The sequence below is a fragment of the Mus caroli genome, unplaced genomic scaffold, assembly GCF_978045245.1.
Source record: "Mus caroli unplaced genomic scaffold, Mus_caroli_1 scaffold_2, whole genome shotgun sequence".
Taxonomy (NCBI): domain Eukaryota; kingdom Metazoa; phylum Chordata; class Mammalia; order Rodentia; family Muridae; genus Mus; species Mus caroli.
The window spans coordinates 65,624,583-65,645,029 of NW_028227257.1; positions in this window are offsets into that span (position 1 = coordinate 65,624,583).

Here is a 20,447-nt window from a genome sequence, read left to right on the forward strand (position 1 = left end):
CTTGAAAATTGGGATACATCTTCTTTAAAGGCAAAGTGGTGGTGCAGATAAAAAGTGACATAAGAAATCTTCTAGTCTCTGTTATGAGAGAGGAATCCACAAAATATCACTATTAGTAGTACTATGAACGGTGACACAGTTTCTTGAGGTGTCTTATTTCATTTCCTTAGTTCATGACTTTTATTTCATTGGCAGTTGAGATAGTTTTAAAAGACATAAACTGATATTCATAAAAATATTTTCTTCAAAATTAGTGATATTCTTTTGCTTTCCATAAAGGGTTTGAGAAAATTTAAAACATGTTATAAAGTAAGTAATAGTGATTAAAAACAATAAATCAAAATACACACATGCAGCATATTTATGCTGTTATAATTTATTAGATTCTCTATTGAACCATTTAAATTCAATCCACAGCTTGTGAATAGCCTAAACTACAAAGTAAATGTAGAAGTAACTTTATTCACCATATCTAATTGCTAGTTGGTTCAACTTAGCTGTTCTGGCTCATAGTCTTCTCTAAGCTGACTGACACAAACTAGTTTCTCTCAGCTTCTCATTGAATTGCTCTGTTTGGAAAGCTTGACCCTGAATTCCATACACTGAACTGAGCCCAAATAAACTCCATTGCATTGCCTAAACTCATCTGAACTACACTCACAGAACTGCCCTCCATTCTGTCTGTTCTTGTGAGAGTTGGGCAGACCCTCTCTCTGACTAATTCTTTCAAACCTTCTGCAGATTTGTCACTTTGTCATGAGACATATAGACATCAATTTAAAACACGGCTGCCTCCTTATACAAACTAAACTTACCTGCATTGTTTGGGATTAAAGGTGTAGGTCATGTCTGTGTTCCACCCAGATCACACAGACCTGGATCTTTGGATGTGGTTCCTTGCCAGAGCAGACATATTGCTGGATTAAAATTCCTCCTCTATAAAATATAGTCAAGCATCATTTTTCATTATCCACAAAGCAGGTTCTTGTTGCTCCTAAAAATGAATGTTTACGTAATATGGAAACATGAAAGATGCATCTTGACAGAGGTTCCACACAGCACTTGAAGATCCGATAGAGACTACACTCTGCATTTTTGCAGCAAATTATGTTGTGAAAGTTACACGGATGGTTCCTGTGATACCTTTCAAGGAAAGAAAACCAAGTCTTAATGAAAAAGATGGATGATGATGACTCTTTGCAAATAAGATTAACAATATCCAAATATGTAATGATCATTTTATCTTATAATCTAATAACCTTTCTAATTATTGTGCATATCTTATCATCCTGGCACTTTTGTGCTTGCCTGCTTATTTTCAATGTATGTACATATAGCCTATTACATTTATACCAATGAGGAATAAATATGCTTTTAGTGACTTATGATACTATTAGTTTTTATGCATTCACTTTGGACAGAAGCTGGCGAGATAGGGGATAAAGACCTTGAACTGTACTTTGAATTCTTTATAAAGCAAAATACATTGTGACAATCTATCAGAGGAAAAAATGAAGCCTTTCCAAATTTTTCAAGAGAATGAATACTTGATAGTGATTCTGTCTACGACAGAATGGAAACCACAGCAACTGTCAAGTGGCAGCAGGACTTTTCTCAGAGGGAATTTTTGATGAGCAATCATATATGAATTGAAGACTTAGTGGGAAAACCTACTGCAGATGTGTCCTTCGAAGGGTATGGCATCGATATTTATGGCCTCTTGGGGCTTGAGTGACACGTCAAAGAATCATACAGTTGCCACCTCAGCCTTTTACACTGACGTGTGACATTATAGCTTGTGAAGATGTTTCTCTTCTGTTGTCATCCTTTTGTTTGTTGTCATTGCTGCTGTTGTCTGTGGCCTCTTCAATTGTAAAGACAATCCTCATGTTTCCTTTAAATATGCTCTTGATGCAATCGAGGAAATGTCAGAAACAAGGAAGACAAGTCTTAGCATGCTGTCCAACTGAAGTCCATCTTTTGAGATGAAAAACACTCATAATGAAAATGAGTTGACAACTTTACTTGATGATATTTACAGCTGGATATGACGTCAATCGGAAGGATAGTACAGATCAATTTTAATGGCAAGCTGCTAAGCATGCTTATTGATCTGGCTGCTTGCTACTCTACAAATGGCAAAGACCATTAATATGCTAGCACCGGGGACACGAGAGAAGCATAAAACAACAAGTGACTTTGAGCCTTTGAAGAAGATAATTTAAGAGTGCTGATTTGATGATCGAAGGGAACGTGTGAATTCATGATTTAACCTCCATTCACCACCTCTCAACTAAAAATTAATTGCCATCTTAGGAGTCATATTTCTTTTGATAAAATTAATATATTTTATCATTTTCTCTTTAAGATCCTTGCTTTATGAAATGCTTTTTTTGATATCTAACTAATCCTACTGTAGATTTTTTTTCTTCTGGAAGAGAACAATCATTTCTGCCAGCAGAAAGTGACTGTGAAGATATATCTCGACTCAAACACACTTACGGATGTCACTGCCTCACCCATGCCTGCTTCCATCTTTTCTTCATATTCTATAGGGCAATAACAGTTCCTTCCTGGAACAAAAACATGGTTAAGATCATGTCTATTATGTGCTGCTTGCGGATATTAATTTTAAGAAACAGTAAAAGCTGACAGTAGTACCCATATAGTAGTAGTCAATATTACAAATATATATCACTTGAATGTGGCTGCTGCTATTGAAATGAAACTTTCTCTAGTCTGGAGGAAATATAAATATCCTATAGCTCACCAAACAAACTTCTCATTTAGACATCTTGGATTGTATTTTAATATACCTAACAGAGTCTCAACAAATGGATGTTAGGTGGGCTGTCTGTAATAACGAACTCCCCAACCTCTAGAGATGCAGGACATCTGCTCAGACCAAATGTGTTGTTAGTGAAGCTCCCACACTCTGGAGACATATGTACAGAACCAATGTGAAAATAACAAGTTTCAAGCTCTTCAAATGGTTCCTAGTGAGCCAGTAAAGAAGCATTAACCATCACAATGTAGGATAAATCCTTCTGCAACACACACGATTCAAACCCTTTCTAACAGCATTTGATAGACAAAGACAGCTAATATACCTTGTCATTGTAGAAAGGGGAAAATGATAAATTTTACATAGAGAATGTTATGGTTCCTTATATAAATCCAAGTGATACATTAAGATGGAAGAGTAGAGAAGAAAATCGGGTCTTTGTAGTGATTTATATTTATGATTTCTTATAAACAAGATTTTCTGTCCTTTCTTTTTTAATGCTGAATGATAAATTGAATTGTGTTTTGTTACTTGTCCTTATAAAAAAAAATGTACCCAGACTCCAGCAGCATGCACATTCTCCTTTCCTAGTGTTTAGCGCGCAGTGATTAACTTCTTTGGATGCTGAAGCTCAAAAGCCATTTATAAGGTGATTGGAACTAATGTCCAAATGCAAAAGGCAACCAAAATGTGTCTGCTTATAGCATGTCCATGGCTCTGTCACTTTCTAAATGCCAACTTTACTTTCTCTCACTTATACTCCCTATCACATGTTCATTAAAATTAATGTTTCACTCTCTGGAAATTGTGGGTAAATTCAAGTGTTACATCTTCAAAACACATACTTGAAAGTATTTAAAGTGAACAGACGTAGAGAAGAAATTCCCAAAATATATACATATTATTTACTTATAGCACCTCTTGTCAGAAGATAAGGTTAACTTAATGTTAGAATTCATACATATTTACATTGTCTGGAAATACTTCAAGCATCAGAAGTGTAAGAAAAGTGATCTGTTGAAAAACTAAGAATCTTGTCTGAGTGTAGAATATGGAATGTATACTTCATAGATGGGTGCTAATTGCTGTTACTGTATTAAAGGTATTAAGATGCTAACTTAATGGTAAAATTTAAACATGTTAAAAGATTGACGTTAAAATAAACATTTCAAATCCTTATTTAAAATATGTACACACACACACATATATATGCATGTATATATATATATATATACACATATATATGCATGTATATGTGTGTGTGTGTGTGTGTGTGTGTGTATAAGTTTTTAAACCTTGAAAGCTTCAAAGTGATTACCTTTGGTGCCCTAACCACATCACCTTTCTTAGGTCAGATGAGCTCCTGTGAAAGGTCAAAGCCTTGTCCAAGAGAACCAACTCACCAGGAAACTCCTATACATAGATACAGAGGAGCATGCACACATATACAGAAGTGTATACATGCACACATACATACATATATATGCATGCATGCATGCATACATGTGCGCTTGTGTGCACACACATACACAAACACTCACAGATCAAACTTGAAGCCTGCAGCCAGTGACTGACATGCAAGGAAGGCAAAATATCTCAATCTTTACTAGGTAAAAGGCTATACTGCAATTTTTACTTCAGACTTCCTTGTGAAATCAGACTGTCAACCACATTGTTGTTTAGATTCTTTCCCAAGCATATCCTACTTTCTTTTCACCTTTCTCCTGGTGGTTTGCATTTAATAACACACGTGAAAATTCTTCATTCAGGCTCTGCTTATAAATAATATGAGCAACACATTAAAAAAGTCCTGGAATTTCTAAACAAGAATCCCCTTTTTTCTTTCTCTAAATTCACAGGCAAATGGATGGAACTAGAAAATATCATTTGGAGTGAGGTAACCCAGTCACAAAAAAACCATACATGGTACCTACTCACCGATAAGTGGATATTAGGGGGGAAAGCTCAGAATACTCACGATACAACATACAGAAAGACACAAGAAATAGGAAGACCAAAGTGTGCATGCTTCAGTCCAACTTAGAAAAGGTAACAAAATAACCATGGGAGGTAGACGCATGGGAGGGACTTGGGAGGAAAAGAGGAGAGGGAGGGGAAAAGGGTGTAGCACAATCAGGTGTGGGAGGAGACTGGAGAGATGTACAGAGGGTCAAGAATTGAACAGAGGTGTGTAGCAATGGGGATGGGGAATGGGATAGCCACCAGAAAGTTCCAGATGTCAGGAAAGAAGGACACAGCAGGGATGCCATTAGCCAAAATACCCAACAAAGGGGAGAGAGAACCTGTAGAGATCATATCCAGAAGTTAGGCACAGCTCCCAGTTGATGGATGGGGCCACTTGCGTACCTCAAAACTATTAATCCAGAATTCTTCCTGTCAAAAGAAAATCCAGGGACAAAGAATGGAGCAGAAACTAAAGGAAAGGCCATCCCAAGACTACACCACCTAGGGATCCATCCCATCTGCAGACACCAAACCCAGACACCACTGCTGATGACAAGAAGTGTTTACTGATAAAAGCCTGGTATAGCTGTCCCCTGAGAGGCTCTTCCAGGGCCTTCCTGATACAGATGTGGATGGCTGCACCCAACCATTGGACTGATCACAGGAGACCCCAGTGGAGGAGTTAGGGGAAAGACTGAAGGAGCTGAAGGGGTTTGCAACCCCACAGGAAGAACAGCAATATCAACCAATCAGAGACCCCCAGAGTTCCCAGGAACTAAACCACCAACCAAAGAATACACATGGAGGGACCCATGACTCCAGCTGCATATGTGGCAGAGGATGGCCTTATCTGGCATAAATGAGAGTGGAACCCGTTGGTCTTTTGAAGACTTGATGCCCCAGCATAGGGAAATGATAGGGTGATGAAGCAGGAGTGGGTAGTTGGGATAGGGAAGCTCCCTCATAGAAGCAGGGGAAGGAGGGATAGGGGGTTTGCAAAGGGTAAACTGGGAAGGGGGATAACATTGAGATATAAATAAATGAAATGACCAATAAAAAATTTTTAAAAAGAATATAAGTGGAAAAAAGAGCCAGTCCTCTCTAAATAAATAAATAGTAAACAAAGCGGGTGACCTGGAACATCTAAAAATCCTCATTTTCTAGGTACTATGATTATAGGTATACAACACAGTACCAATCCTAAAGATCAAACCGTGTGTAAGTTAGGCAACTATTCTAACAAAAAGATATCTCCAATGTAAACAAGTACTTCTAAGATACTTTAAAATTTTCTAAATATTGTATTAATTCTTTGTGAACTTTATATGATGTATTTGATTATATTCCTTCAATCTTTACCCTCTCCACTCCTACCTCCCTACCCACTCAAACTCTTTTTGCCTTTTGTTTGTTTTTGCTTTTCCCCACCCACTCAACTGTGTGTTGGCCAACTATTCTTGGTAATTTTGCCTGCCCTGGTGTGTGGTCAATGATGTACCAGGGTTGCATCATTAAAAATGACTGACTTTGTCTCTCCTAGCAGCTATCAATTGTCAACAGTTCCTCAGCTTGGGGTAATACTTGCCCACCTATCCTCCCCTACAACCCTGAGATTTTGTTAGGCTTGATCCTGAGCCAGTTTTGTACACATTGTCATAATTTCTGTGACCTGATATGTGCAACTGTACTGCTATGTCTGGTAAACCTGGAGTGAACATGTGTGTGTGTGTGTGTGTATTTAAGTTGTTCTCGAACTCTAGATTTACCATCTTTCTGTCTTTTCTTCCTTGAAATTCCCTCAGCCTTGCTGGTTGTGACATATACTTCTCATTCAGTGCAAATCACTCCAAATTCCCTTCTTCTCTGCATTTGACTATCAGCATCCTCTCTGTTTCATGTAGTAAAGGAAGAACCTTCTCTGGTGAGAGTTGAAAACGCACTGACCTATGGGTAATAAGACATTAGGAGTCATCTTAATACTACAATCATTTAGCAAACTAACAGTATTGGGTTCTTCCGTGGGGTTTATGATCTATCAAGTAGACATTATTGGCCTCACTAACATTGCAAGGGAAACGATCATTCTGAATAAGGTAACATAGACACAAAATGGCATATAGCCAAGTTTTCTCTCATTTGTGGATGTAGCTTTAAATTATCAGATGTTGAATTGGAAAAACACACAAAGGTCAGGAAATTAGTACAGACCCATGGGGGGGTGCTTTCAGGGGACAAAAGGCAAAACATGGGGGTATTCAGGATTATAGGGGACTAATAGATCAGGAAGTTCAAAACTGAAACAGGAGATGGGAGGGACTAAAGGAGGAAATAATAACACTAATGGTCTTTTAAAGAGGCTACATGTAAATCTAATACTGTAGAGGATTCCTAAAATATATATGTGTGTGTATACCAAAAGACTTTTAATGCTCTACCCTACATGAGAGGAAGAATGTATCAATTAGACATCAGATGCAGCAAATAATCCCCCAGTACCAGAATGAGTAATGGATTTTTGAGTTGCTATCCAATGGGATCCCATAGACCCCCATAGCATAGTATTACATGCTATGACACATACTCTTTTTTGTTTGTTTGTTTATTTGGTTTTTCAAGACAGGGTTTCTCTGTATAGCCCTAGCTGTCCTGGAACTCACTTTGTAGACCAGGCTGGCCTCGAAATCAGAAATCTGCCTGCCTCTGCCTCCCTAGTGCTGGGATTAAAGGTGTGCGCAACCACGCCCTGCGACTGTACTTTTGATTACCCTCCAAAGCTTCACCACAGACATTTTTGATGACATGTTTTCTTGACTAATAAGAAGTTTTAGGGGGAAAAGTATGTGCATGAAGATGAAGTCATAGCAAGTGATTGAATAATTTCATACAACAGAATTCAAATTTCCTTTGTTAGAAATTTCAGCATGTTCTTGGTCCTTACCTTGATAATGTGGGCCTTTTACTATCCCCTCATACCAAAGATCTAGCTCTATTCAGGACTTTCCAAACTCACCCAATATTAGTCTTTCATCTTTCCTTGTGGTCAGCTCATTTCCTACACCCTTCACTATTTTCTATTATTATACCCAGAACCTTTAGGGCAAGGCTTCAAACAGTGCAATAGAGAAGAAAAAAAATGAAATATAAATTAACTCACAGAGTGTAACAAGTAGGTTTTAAAATTGACATCTGAGACAATCTAAGAGTTGGCTATTCAGTAAATACAGGCTTCAGAGCATAGAGTGAGATGTTGGTTCTATTAGAACTGAAAGGCAAGAGGAAGACTCATCCTTAATCATTGTCATTGGTTCTAGGGAGAAAAAGAAAAGAAAATAAGAGGGAAGGTCAGCATGAAATTACCCATGGCTTCTCTTGACCCTTCAAAAAGAATATTTATTTCTTTTCAATTCACATGTGCTAGCCAGAACTGAGCCTCCAGAATTTTCTATTAAGAATCCATATTACAAAGTGATAATTTTCAGGTGCCATAATCTCTGTTGATTGTGAATCCCAAAAGAAAGTAGCACAGGAGACAGGAGAAAATGAGAAGACAGATGTGCCTAGAAATGCAGAGATTGGGACAATGACTGGAAATGAGTGAAGGGGGAGAATTTCAACAAGTATAAACTGCAGGTACAAAATTCATAGTACAAGGAATATGTACTATTTGACTTTTCAATGTGTTAATATCATGTATGTGCATTGCAAAGAGAGTAAATGCCTTGTTTTACATGTGAGCTTTCTTTTTCCCAAACTGCAGAGTGCCCCAGATACAGTAGTATATACTGCAAGGTATCTTAAAGACACTGTGAGTGCTGATTTAAGCTGCCTTCATTACTTCTACCACTTCCTACAGCGGCAGCCGTGTGCCTTGTGTGCACACTTTGGAAGGGCAGCCTAGGTCAATGATTCATCCATGCCCACTGTGTGAACTAGCTGTGTATGCTGTAAGGCCTTTCCTTGGGTGTATTCAATTTCTCCTCTCATCACTGTGTTGTATTCTTTTTCTTCCTAGTAGGCCATGGCGTCTTTACTGGTTGCTGGGGAATCCAATTCTTTTCTCTTAATGTTTGCCTTAAAAATACCATATTCTTCTTTTTCACTTCTTGTTTATTTATTTACATTTCAACTGTTATCCTCCTTCCCAGTTTCCCCTCCACAAGCCCCCTATTCCCTCTTCCCTCCCTCTGCCTCTATGAGGGTGCTCCTCCACCAGCCCACCCACTTCTGTCCCAGCACCCTAACATTCCCCTACCCTGGGTCATTGAGCCACCACAGGATCAATGGGCTACCATTCCAGTGATGCCCACTAAAGCAATCCTCTGCTACATATCCAGCTGGAGCCATGGGTCCCCACCACCACTCACAAGTTACTCTTTGGTTGATGGTTTAGTTCCTGGTAGCTCTGGGGGCTCTGACGAGTTGGTATTGTTGTTCTTCCTATGGGGTTGCAAACCCCTTCAGCTCCTTCAGTCCTTCCTCTAACTTCTTCATTGGGGTCCCCTGTGTTCAGTCCAATGGTTGGTGGCAAGCATCCACATCTGTATCAGTAAGGCTCTGGCAGAGCCTCTCAGGGGACAGCTATACCAGGCTTCTGTCAGTAAATGCTTCTTGGCATCAGCAATATTGTCTGGGTTTGGTGTCTGCAGATGGGATGAATCCCTAGGTGGGGCAGTCTCTGGATAGCCTTTCCTTTAGTTTCTGCTCCATTCTTTGTCTCTGCATTTCCCTTTGACAGGAGGAATTCTGGATTAATATTTTTGAGCTGGATGGGTGGCTCCATCCCTCAATCGGGGGCCATGCCTATTCACTGGATATGGAATCTACAGGTTCTTTCTCACCTTTATTGGTTATTTCGGTTAATGTCCTCACTATTGGGTCCTGGGAACCTCTTGGGTCTCTGGTATCAGCTTTGTATATATTGGGAACTTTAACTTTTACCCATTAATACAATTTTGAAGGTAACAACATATATTCATTTCTTCTTTTATCTCTTTCTTCTCTTTGATTTTTCTTTTTTTCTTTATTTCTTTTTTTCTTTTCAAAACTCTACTTTTAATGAAGGCTCTTTGATTTTTCTAAAAAGCATATGGTGTGGACTTTGGCTTCACCCACGTTCCTTAAAATTTTAAGGGTCGGGCATGGTGGTGTATGCCTTTAATCTCAGCACTTGGGAGGCAGAGGCAGGCAAATTTCTGAGTTCAAGGCTAGCCTGGTAGTGGTGTCCAGGATAGCCAGGGCTACATAGAGAAACCTTGTCTCGAACAAACAAAAAACAAAAACAAAAAAAAAATTCTTAAATGAGTAACAGAAATTCCTTAAGAATTAGGAAGTGAAGTTTAGCTGAGTGATTGGGTCCTGAGGTAGAAACAGAATGAATAGACTTAATATCCTTTATAAAAGACTCCAAAAGATCCTTGTTCCCTGCACCATATGAGGACACAGTAGACTTCCTGTGTCCTTTGAAGAACTGGATCCTCCTACACAATAACTCAGTCTTTTTGTTTTGTTTTGTTTTGTTTTGAAGGCTTCCAGCCACTAGGATTATAAGGAAACAGTCAACCATTTTAAGGCCTTAAGGCTTTTTAAAATGGCATCCAAAGTGGACTAAAACAATATCCCCAATCAGTATGTCTCTTAGTGCCAAGGTTTCTCATAGATGTTGAGTTGTATGACTTAAAAAACATCATGAAAATTGACTATCTAGAAAGAGTAACCCAGATAGAAATTTATGAAAATGCATTCACATTGGAGACTGTGTTCATTAGGTGACCCTCTGTTCTGAGAGAGGTCTTTGAAGAACTCCCTTTGATCTCTCATTTGCATTTATTCTTTATAGTGACAAGTTCATTAAGGGTGTCTTTGTATAGCTGACTTTTTATCATGACCCATAGAATTCTTGCAAGTAAACCCACAATTTCTGGACCAACATATGAGAATGGATGTTGCCAAGTGACACTGGTTTTGCCTTCAATGTAAAGACTAGACTTGCCTTCAAATTGTCATACTACTCTGTGTCAGAAAGACAAAACAAGAACAACAACATTATGAACAAACTCCTTTGGGCTGTATAGAAGGCCAGCAGCCACCGTCCACTGAGTAAAAGAATTAAAATCTGCTTTTTTATCAACTGCCAACTAGTAGTTTCCTGAAATCCTATGAGATGGAATAAGACCAAAGAGAAAGTCTGTCGCTCCTCTTTCTGATTTATTTCAATCTCTTCTCTCAGAGACAGCCATTGAGACAAATATTTATTATGTCAACTCGCTGAGGACTGTCTGCAGGCATTGGAAAGACACAATAATTGATTTCAATAATTAATTCCTGCTTCAGATGTGCTGCTGTCCATGTGCTCCTCTTCGGGCCCCAGTTAAAAGGAACTGAGAGGCAGGAGTGCATAAACAGCTATGTTACTTTGGGGAGTCGAAGTCCCCTAACATACTGTAGATTTGGGAAGAGCTTTTAGGCCTGGGGCTATTTGAAGTTAATTCCTATATGGTCCCCTGTTAGCTTATACTGTCCGTGATTTTCCAACCATATCAGAGGAGTAGAAAGCCAAGTGGAGAGCTTGACATCTTTGTAGTAATTGATCTGAACTCAATCAGAAGATCCATCGTTGTACTATACCAAAAGTATTCCCCTCCCCCCCCCAAAAAAAAAAAAAAGAAAAGGAAGACATAGAAGGTTCTGGTAGGAAAGGCACTAGGAAGGAGGAGAGTTGAAAATGGAAAAAGCATCAAGTTTTAAATTTTAAGAAGGAAAATCTTTATGTTAGAAACCAAATGACCCTGGTACCTTTTTATTTTAAAGAATACTGAGGCTCAAGCCACTAACAAATGAAGTCAAATGGTAGTGTGAAATCATCTCAAAAGATGACCCGGTCTGTGCTATCATGACTGCTCCATGAACAGAACCTAAACTGGCTCCTAGGACAGTGTTTCACAACTTCCTCCAAGCTGTTTCCATTAGAGGTTTTAAAACAATAGTATATGCATACATGTATGTGTATAACATGGGTGTGTGTTTGTGTGTATGTGTCTCTGTGTGTGCATGTCTCTGTGTATTATAGTGCAATAATACAAAGGTAACAGCTAACAGCTTAGATGTGAGGTTTTGGAATACAGTTAACAGAAAGTCTCTTAAATTTAGTATTAAAAAATAACTTCAAACATCCCTTTAACCCAGAATGTGTCACAACTCAGGATTTTTACTAATCAGGGAATTTACAGCCCCAAACTGATTGTGATGTCAAGGTATTATTGTAAATCAAAGCTTTAAAGGACGGTAAAACAGAAATGAAAAGCAGGCTGTGATTAATATCAGACGGCACATGGTCCTAGCCATCCAGGTACAAGAACCAGCCTCTTGTTCCTACCTGGTCCCAGGGCGATAAGGTTCCTGATGGAAAGAACAGATTAAAAGTAAAGGGATACCAGATGTTTTTCCTATTAGATGGGTTAAGTCAGACCCAACCTAAAATTAGGAAAACACACAGGGCTGATTTACTACTATGCTGGGATGGGTGAATGTGCTGGGAGATGGGGCTGGGGGCTGCAGAGCCAGGTCTCTGCTTATTAATGGGCCTGAGGAGCAGGAAGGCCCCACCCCTGACTGCTCTAAAAATGCTGAACGAGGACTCCAGCCTGGTGATGAAAAGTGGTCTCAGAAAGCTCACTGAAAACAACATTTGCATCTACTTTGGACAATGTTATAAGAGACAGGGAAATGACAAATTCCTGATGTTCAATTTATAATCTATTTATTTTATTATTTCATGTGTACAAATGTTTTTGCAGTATGGATGGATATGCACTGTGTGCATGCCTTCCCTCGCAGAGATCTGAAGAGAGTAATAGATTCCCCTGAAACTGGAACTACCCATAGTTGTGAGCCACCATGTGGATGCTGGGAAGCAAACCTGAGTTCTCTGCAAGAGCAACAAGTAAAGTTAACTGAGCTAACCCCCTAATCCTTGTTATTGTTTTTAATGAAAACATCTCAGGAATCAAATTAGCCTGGGCCACATGATAATTTTTTTCCTTAAGGAAAATTTTTATGACTAAGGAATCAGCATTATTGATATTAATATAAGTGCCACCCATTCCATCTCAGAGAGCTTGTCTTCATGCTTAGCTCTGAGTGCCTGGTGGAAAACTGATGCCTTCAAAGAAAGCCAGTTTAACTTCCCTGCATGGAGGATAGGCTAGGTTTCACGCAATAAATCCAAGATGCTCAGGGACTTCATTGTAGCTGTTGCTCTTTTGAAGCAGGTGAGTGTCCCTTCTCACCAGAAACTTCATGCAAGAAGAATGAATTTAAAGTGTAATCTATATCTCAAGTTGCAGGGAAAAAATGTGGTACATACCTTCTCAGACAGTAAAGTAAATATATAATCAGAGCTTTTGCACAGGGCTGTGCTAGGAAGCTAGGAAGCCCTTCCTCCAATGGAAAATTTCTTTCTAGCTTTGGTAAGCTGTCTATATGCCAAGTACTTTCCGGTGCCATAAATTCAGTTTTTTTTCTCTGTTGTTTGTGTCTGTGTATGTGTCTGTTTCCTTAGACCCTCAGAAACAGTTCTAATGTGCAGGAGAGAGTGGAGATAAAGCTCCTAAACTGGGTTTAAACTCCCAAGATGTGACACAGCAATGATGACTTTAAATATGTCATACAAATGCTGTGAGCCTGCTTCTTTATTACAAAGTATATAAAAAGTGTGCACTTTTGAATCATCTTGAGGGTGAGACAAACTCACACCAGTAAAATCCTGCCTTATGCATATTGAGGTGTCTAGTTGAGAATCCCTACTGGAGAATAGTAAAGGCTTCCAGTTTGAACCAGCTGTATGCCTATCCACCTCTCTTAAATTCAAATCATTCTCCTACTTATCAAGAAAAACAAATGCACTTCACAGTGTCATCCTTGAAAGTGGCAAGATAGCAAACCTGTCACCACCAAGACGCACAATTATGGGAACTTTTGGGACAATCAATTCTTTCATGCTTCCAAAGAGATTAAGCTAATAAATTTTCCAAAACTATTTCCAGCCCTCAAAGTGTCTTTATAAGATTGGTAATAGTCATCTCCAGCTGGCCAAGACTGAGCCAAAACGAAGTAACACAATTTATGACACAAAAAGCCCCCATATAGCCTTTGTTCATTTTGCGTGGTTACCTGTCTGTTTCTTGGTGTTGAAGACACTAGTCAGAATCTAGAGTTCTCTTAGCATATACATGTGCTGCTTTGGCCTCATCTAAGGCCAAGCATACCACTTGAGGGTATTTTATTTGTGGATTATGCTTAGTTACAGGAAAGAAGAAATAGAATCTACTATAATACATAATCTGAATTCCAAAATTGACTTGATAACTGCATGACTCTAGTTATAGTATGTGGGAAGCCGTGCACAGTTGCCATTACAAGATGGCTCTGGCTTCCTCAGTGCCTAACTAGTAAACAAACAATGTGCACAGGTGCTGGAGTAAATTCATGCCAAGTCACTGCCTATCCCGGGGCGTAGTAGTGGAGTGATGAGTGAGCAGCTAATCAGGAGCTGACAAGTCACACTGGGGTATTTAAGCAGCTCCATTTTCCAGGTTCGGGGTCTTCCTGATAAGTAAGCAATAAAGCTTTGCCGTAGAAGGATCCAGTTGTGTTTTGCTGGCAAAACGTTACAAGGACAGTAGTAATATGTACTAAAATAGAAAATAAAATAAATTTGTTGGTGGCAAACGAAACATTCTATGTGAGAGAAAACATAATTGGAATCTCTTAGGTTTTCCTTGTTAAGTCCAGAATCCATGCTTTCTTTTCTTTTCTTTTCTTTTCTTTTCTTTTCTTTTCTTTTCTTTTGTTTTCTTTTCTTTTCTTTTCTTTTCTCTTTCTCTCTCTCTCTCTCTCTCTCTCTCTCTCTCTCTCTCTCTCTCTCTCTCTCTCTTTCTTCCCTTTTCTTTTTTCTTTTTTTCTTCTTTTTTTGGGGGGTTCAAACAGATTTTTTTAAATGTTAATTTTTTATAAGATATTTTCTTCATTTACACTTAAAATGCTATCCCCTTTCCTAGTTTCCTCTCCAAAAGTCCCCTATACCCTCCCCCCGCCCTGCTCCCCAACCCACCCACTCCCACTTCCTGGCCCTGGCATTCCCCTGTACTGGGGCATATAATCTTTGCAAGACCAAGGGCTTCTCCTCCCATTGATGGCCAACTAGGCAATCCTCTGCTACATATCTGTGCATTCTTTCCAAGTTAACAGAGTTAGCTAAAACTGCCTTCTATTAATGTACTTAATCCAGCTTTCTACTGTGGTGCACAAAGATACACTTCTTAAGTGTTAGATGGAGTGTTGGGGTTGAAGAGGCATGGATACACAGTTTCATACCAGAGTTCATAGATGGTCATATTCATAAGTCACTATTTTCTTGAAGCCTGGGGTTACTCTATCTATATAAAAGCCATCTTTGATTTATTCATGTGAATATTTCTAAAAGTAGTGGCTTTGAATATCAGTAATCTAAGAAAAGGGTTTGAAGAATAGCACTCTCACCAACACCCTTTCTAGTGAGAAATGTTAGTTTGTGGCCTGATAGAAAAGTAGCTGCTAGTAACAGTATTTCTCTAATAAATCCTGTGTGTGTGTGTGTGTGTGTGTGTGTGTTTGAGTGTATGCATATGAATGTATGTGAGACTATGTGTATTTGTGTTTGTGTGTGTGTGTTTGTGTCTATATGTGTGAGTATGTGTTGTCTGAGTTTGTGTGTGAGTGTGTTTTTGAGAGTGTATGTGTATGTGTGTGTGTATGCTTAAATATAGAAATAAAACCTATTGAGTCTGTTTAGGGTGGCTTTTTTGCTTACTGGTTTCAGGGCTGACCATTGTGTCCTGAATAATCAATTAGGCATCTCAATTCTGGAAAACACTAATGATTGTAAGTGTTTTTACTCCCTGTCTAAGGTGGGATGATGTGTGATTTCCTCACTTCTACATTAGTATGTGTATTAATATTGTCATTTCAGAAGTCTTGTATTATCAGGAATATTGATGTGGTATCATGGCCATTGACTGCTTTAGGCTTTAAAGTAGTAGTATGGGAACTCTCTGGAGCCAATATCATGTGTAACACAGAAAAATAGCTATCCATGCTATTTTTGAAACTGCAGAGGAAGCACATAGAGTATTTAGATTATCATGGTAACTACACAATATCTGTGAGTAACACACACAACTGTCTTTTTACTGTTACTGCATTAGAAATATTTCTGTTCATTCTATTTTAAATTCTATTCAAATGTAAGTGCGAATTCACTGTTAAGCAGATCCACAACCTATGTAACTCAAAGGAGAATAGAATGTCAAAGAACGAAATTGTTGCACATGAAAATCTTGTTCTACTACTTTGTCAGTATTAAGCTGCTAAATTAATAAAAATGGTCAGGTATAACTCTCTTTAACTGGCAAGAAATACTAAAACTGCCTCTGAAGTCAGTCACCTTGAAAGGTTTCTGTTTTAAAGAATCACACAGTAGACGCTTGAATAAAGAAAATATATTCCATAGATCTAAGCATACATTTGCAGAAATGGGTACTCCCTTCTATTGACACTGTATTTTAGGATTCAAGTTAGCCAGCAGAACAAATTATTATGTTCCCTTTTCTTCTGCAACAAAACAACAGTCAGCTTACTTATGTAATATAAGATTGATGTTGTGGTTATTTATTTTTAGCAAGTATAACATATCATATGAAGTTCAAAGATCAGTAGGAATGCAGGGACAAGTGAGTCAGTTTTTATTGTTACTGAATTGCATCATCCCTAACTTCATAAGTTGAAGCACCCTAGCCACCAGTATCTTAGAATATGACCTTATGTAGAAATAGAACCTTAAAGTTGGTAATCAATTTGGAATGAGTAGTTTAGGGCAGAGAATGATCCAATATGACTATGTTCTTTTTTTTTAATTAGGTATTTATTTCATTTACATTTCCAATGCTATCCCAAAAGTCCCCCACCAGCTTCCCCACCCACTCCCACTTCTTGGCCCTGGCATTCCCCTGTACTGAGGCAGACAAAGTTTGCATGACCAATGGGCCTCTCTTTCCACTGATGGCCCACTAGGCCATCTTCTGCTACATATGCAGCTAGAGACATGTGCTCTTGGGGTACTGGGTACTTCATAATGTTGTTCCACCTATAGGGTTGCAGACCCTTTAGCTCCTTGGTTACTTTCTACTGTGTTCTTATATAGAGATTTAACAAACAATACAAAAAGAAGCCTGCAGACACAAGTGATGCAAGAGTTCTGTATACTGATGCAAGAGCAGATGAGGACATAGCAAGAAAACAGCCGCCACCCTCAACACGAGGAAAGAGAGCAGAAGTCAGACATGGCAGCATCTTCATCTAGAATAATGAGAGGCAATTTTCTTTTTAGTGTCTCTTGAAAACTACGCATAGTTATATTGGACAAATAGCTATCTTCATCAGTTTCTTAAATATGCCTTCAAGTAAATTTGGATTTTTGTACAATACACCAGTAAATACCAGATAAATGTCTACCACTATGGCACTACATATTCTTTTACAGATATTTCATTTACTAACATATCCAAATATTATGTCATATCAAATGTACCTTTTAATGGCTGCGTGGTTTCCACTGTGTAAATTTACTATTTAACAATTAAGTGAAATGGATATGTAAGGTGCTTCCAATAATTTGTAATACATAGTACTTTGAATATTCTTCAGCACGCATTTCTCTTTCAGTGAATATATTTGTAGAAGAGATTTTTTGAAAGACTCTAAGGTCAAAAGATATGTGCGTTTAAAATTCAGAAAATATTGTTAAATGCTTACACAAGAGATTGTGGCAATTTAGACTAAAGTAAAAATGATGTATGACAGTACTTATTTTTCCATATTTTCAACAATAGTGGGCTGCATGAAACTTTATATATAGTATTCTATTATAGTTTTAATAGCATTTCTATTATTATGAATGAGATTAAGCTTTATAAAAATCTTTTACAGCACAATTTATATTATCTTTTCAATAGGCTGTCTGTTCATATCCCTCTTGCTGTGTTCTACTAGGTTGTTAGTAATTTTATCATTAATTTTATGAGTTTTTTATATACTAAGAATATTATTCCTTGTTCTACAATATAATTTGTGTTTACAAATTATTTATTTTCAGTGTGTTATTTTTCTTTTAAATCTGTTTATGGTGCTTTTTATATGCACATTTAATGCAAAAATATCAAATTAGGTTTCTAACTTATGTCTTATCTTGACAAAAAAAAAAAAAAAAAAAAAACCTTTTCCACTTAGGTATTTTTAAAATCTCTATTGTCTTGTAATTGTTTAAGATTTTTAACTTCAATATTTTATTTATCCAAAAGTTCTTGAAAGGTAGTGAGAAATGAACTTTTAAATGTATCTCAGTACTTCTTGACTAAGCTGTCTTACCCATTTCTTGAGAAATGCCTTTTCAAAGACAGTGGCAATAGCTAAAATCACCAAAAATCTCATGAACACTGGTAAATCCACTACCATGAAGCCATTTATGAAGTTTCAATTGTTTTGCTTACCATTAGGCACATTGAAAGATCTCTAGGAAGGGTGAAATATGCCATGCTTTAGTTTTGCTGGGATGATGCTAAAGAAAAATAAAGATGCTAAAAAGCTATAATTTAAAATATAAACACAACATAATCATTATGCATTGAGCAAAAGTGGAATCAATTTGTTATGAAACCAAAGGTGAAAGAGACCCAAATATCTATGCTGTATTTACCAACTAAACAATGTGCTGAGCTGTTCTGGGGCTCAGTGGTAGAGAGTTTCAAATGCATGACTGGGATACTGAGTTTGATGCCCAAGATCATAAACAAATCAATTAAAATTAAACTAAACCAATTTATTCTGGCTTTACACCTTATGTTTGGAATGGTAGAAATGTCTTCTCAGAGTATCATCTCTAATTGTGTCTTAAATTGCATTGCATGTAGACAATGTCAAGGTTGTATTGTCACAGGATCTAGGAGGGAATAAAACTAATAAACAGGAGGGAAGCAGCTTCCGTGGAATAAAATTTCTTTCTTTTTTTAATTTTTAATATTTTTATTACATATTTTCCTCAATTACATTTCCAATGCTATCCCCAAAGTCCCTCATACCTTCCCCCCCACTTTCCTACCCACCCATTCCCATTTTTTTTGGCCCTGGTGTTCCCCTGTACTGGGGCATATAAAGTTTGCATGTCCAATGGGCCTCTCTTTCCAGTGATGGCTGACTAGGCCATCTTTTGATCCATATGCAGCTAGAGTCAAGAGGTCCTGGGTACTGGTTAGTTCATAATGTTGTTCTACCTATAGGGTTGCAGATCCCTTTAGCTCCTTGGGTACTTTCTCTAGCTCCTCCATTGGGAGCCCTGTGATCCATCCAATAACTGACTGTGAGCATCCACTTCTGTGTTTGTTAGGCCCTGGCATAGTCTCACAAGAGACAGCTATATCTGGGTCCTTTCAGCAAAATCTTGCTAGTGTATGCAATGGTGTCAGCATTTGGAAGCTGATTATGGGATGGATCTCTGGATATGGCAGTCTCTAGATGGTCCATCCTTTCTTCACAGCTCCAAACTTTGTCTCTGTAACTCCTTCCATGGGTGTTTTTTTCCCAATTCTAAGTAGAGGCACAGTGTCCACACTTTGGTCTTCATTCTTCTTGAGTTTCATGTGTTTAGCAAATTGTATCTTATATCTTGGGTATCCTAAGTTTTGGGCTAATATCCACTTATCAGTGAATACATATTGTGTGAGTTCCTTTGTGATTGTGTTACCTCACTCAGGATGATGCCCTCCAGGTCCATCCATTTGTCTAGGAATTTCATAAATTCATTCTTTTTAATAGCTGAGTAGTACTCCATTGTGTAAATGTACCACATTTTCTGTATCCATTCCTCTGTTGAGGGGCATCAATCCCCATCAAAATTCCAATTCAATTCCTCAACGAATTAGAAAGTGCAATCTGCAAATTCATCTGGAATAACAAAAAATCCTAGGATAGCAAAAACTCTTCTCAAGGATAAAAGAACCTCTGGTGGAATCACCATGCCTGACCTAAAGGTTTACTACAGAGCAAATGTGATAAAAACTTCAGGTACTGGTATAGTGACAGACAAGTAGACCAATGGAATAGAATTGAAGACCCAGAAATGAAGCCACACACCTATGGTCACTTGATCTTCGACAAGGGAGCTAAAACCATCCAGTGGAAGAAAGACAGCATTTTCAACAAATGGTGCTGGCACAACTGGTTGTTATCATGTAGAAGAATGTGAATAGATCCATTCCTATCTCCTTGTACTAAGGTCAAATCTAAGTGGATCAAGGAACTTCACATAAAACCAGAGACACTGAAACTTATAGAGGAGAAAGTGGGGAAAAGCCTTGAAGATATGGGCACAGGGAAAAGATTCCTGAATAGAACAGCAATGGCTTGTGCTGTAAGATCAAGAATTGACAAATGGAACCTCATGAAACTGCAAAGCTTCTGCAAAGCAAAGGACACCGTCAATAAGACGGTTGGGAAAGGATCTTTACCTATCCTAAATCAGATAGGGGAGTAATATCCAATATATATATATAAAGAACTCAAGAAGATGGACTCCAGAAAATCAAATAACCCCATTAAAAATGGGGCTCAG